We start from the raw sequence: 2,717 nt of genomic DNA on the forward strand, positions 1-2,717 counted from the left end.
GGTGGGTGTTGGACTTGGTGAGGGTTCTAGATATTGTTGCTCCTGTAGGATAGTAGAGGGTTGTTTTTGTAGCCCTCATTGTAAGAGTTGGAGAATGGGTTGTTTTGTTTGTAGGATTGAAACGCGTTACATTGTTCAACAGAGCTCCTACATTCCTGTGCATAATGACCAGACATTCCACAACTTTCACAAACAGTAGCAGGTTGGGCACTCATTGCAGCTACACTAACCGGTTGGGCAGATTGAGCATTGGCTGCTTGCATATTATCAAACTTATAGTGTAAAGCAGTCAATTGGGCAGTTAATTGTTCAATAGAATTTAAATCATGCTTACCATCCCTATTAGATAGACCTCTAGGATACCCATACTAGGCATTGTGAATGGCTATCTCCTTAACCACCTCCATAGCTCTAGGCACCTCAAGTTGCATGAACCTCCCACTGGCAGCCGAATCTAACAAACATCTAGACTCATTGCCCAGACCATTATAAAACTGCTGAATCAAGAACCAATCATCCAAACCATGGTGCGGGCACTCTCTCTGCAAGTCCTTGAATCTCTCCCTAGACCTCGAACAAACTCTCATCTGCTTGTTGTGAGATACCTAATATCTGACCCCTCAGACGAGCCATTTTCTCAGGTGGAAAATATTTAACATAAAAAGCAAGAGCCAAGGACTCCCAATTAGTGATTTTCAAAGCCGCCCGATTCAACCCATTAATCCAGAATTTAGCTTTCCCACTCAAAGAGAACGGGAAAAGTATCTCCATAGTCTGCTCCGGAGTCAATCCCTTTTGCTTGATGGTGGAACAATATTGGATGAAGGACTGTATGTGAAGATTCGGATCTTCACCTGGTTCCCCACCGTACTGGCGTCTCTCAATCATGTTAATCAATGCAGGCTCAATCTTGAAGGTCTCAGCTGCAATAGAAGGCATGATTGCCTTTGGTAGCACGGACAGACTTGGCTTAGAGTAGTCTGTAAGCCGTGGGGTAGGTGGAGGTAGTGGAGTTTCGTCACCCATCTCTATCTCTATCTCTGAAACTGAATCTGTATCTGAAGGAAAAAGATCTCCAATATTATGATCAGAATCAGAGTAATTCCCACACTGTGCAATGAAAGTTCTTCGTCTACGAAAGGTTCTTTCGGGCTCGGGATCGAATGGAGTAAGATTACTAGTACCTACGGTCCTGGGCATAGACAAAGACTACAAAACAATGTGAGATCCGGTCTGAAGGAACGTGAGTTCCTTGAGTAGTAACAAACAATAATCTAGGATAAGCAATCAACAACAGAAAATAAAACCGTTTCCCCGGCAACGGCGCCAAAATTTGACAGGCTAAAGTCGTATCACCTAATCAAAAATAACCTAAGTCCACTAGCTAGGTAGCAAGGGAAGTCAGGATCGAATCCACAGGGAAACAGGCGTTCTTTCTACTATCAATTAATTAAACTAGACTATTGGGAACAAGAGTTGGTTGATTGATTGTATGCTAAGACTACAAATGACAATTAAACGATTATGAATCAATATATTAAGGAATTAGGGCATAGGTTCACCAACAAATAACAATCCAGGACAACGAACAATCACGATAATCAACAAGGTAATTAATTAGACTAGCATGCTCTCTCGAATCGATACTAATCATAGACTTAGAATTAACGGGCTCTCGCTACGTATTAATCCTAATTCCACCTATTGACACAAGCCTAAACATCAAATTGCATCTCTCGAATCTTAATTTGATATTGCATAACTACCACAATTAAACCTGCGTAAATCTAATTGTATAGTGAAATAAACCAATCAATAGGAATTAATTACAATGCCAACAATCACAATTATTCAATGTCCCTGCATATTAATCATGGATCCCCAAACCCTAGAAACTAGACTACTCAAGCATATTAACAATAAACAAAGCAATTAGCATGATTGAAAACATAATTAAGGGCAAAACAAAAGATTAAAATAAAGAACAATACCTAATTGAAGAACAATGGCAAAGGAAAGCTTGAGTTTTGGATTGAAAATAAACTAAGTGTTTAGAACAAATTAGAGAGAAAAACTACGCTTAGGAAAATAACTAAGTGCTTAATACTAGAAAATAAGGTGTCCTTCAAAATAATCCCAGCTAAGTATATATAGTTTGCCTAAATTAATACTAAAAAACGTAAATAAAACTCGCGAAATACTGCTGTAGGTTGTCGTCGCCCGGTCGGGGGGCCTTCCGCCCGACGGGCGGGAAGCTCGAAATCCGCCCGACGGGCGCAGGTCTGCCCGGCGGGCGGAGGGAGAAACTTTGGAAACCATCTGCACGCGCCCGGTCGGGCGCCACTCGCCCGTCGGGCGACTGAAGATTGCTCATGGTTGCTGCTCTGCTGGGCGCCCGGTGGGCACCGGGCGGATGTCTGTCCGTCGGGCGCCGGGCGACTGCACACTTCTTTGGCTTGCTCGCCCGGTGGGAGATGGGAGATCTTCCGGGCGAAAAGCTAAATATGTCCGCAACACCGAGTCTAACTTCCGGGGCTCAATTATGAACATCTAAGGCTCCCTTAAGTCGACAGTAATCGTCCCGAATCCCCTCGGGATCGTGTAGTGGCCTAAATCATCTTGAAACGGGTCTAAAAAGACCAATTTCTCACTAAGTAGTCCTAAAACTCAAGGCACACTCAAATACACAGATTAGTACTAAAATGGCTCCTAAGAGC

At 42.9% G+C, this 2,717-nt stretch overlaps 1 non-coding gene across 1 annotated transcript; it reads left to right on the forward strand.

Annotated features, from left to right (window-relative positions):
• Nucleotides 1-519: 519 nt before the first annotated feature.
• On the forward strand, nucleotides 520-627 carry LOC130471055 (small nucleolar RNA R71). The gene has a single exon (XR_008931744.1). It is a non-coding gene; the product is annotated as a small nucleolar RNA R71 (small nucleolar RNA).
• The last annotated feature ends 2,090 nt before the right edge of the window (nucleotides 628-2,717 follow it).

Source organism: Spinacia oleracea, chromosome 3 (assembly GCF_020520425.1).
Source record: "Spinacia oleracea cultivar Varoflay chromosome 3, BTI_SOV_V1, whole genome shotgun sequence".
NCBI classification, from domain to species: domain Eukaryota; kingdom Viridiplantae; phylum Streptophyta; class Magnoliopsida; order Caryophyllales; family Amaranthaceae; genus Spinacia; species Spinacia oleracea.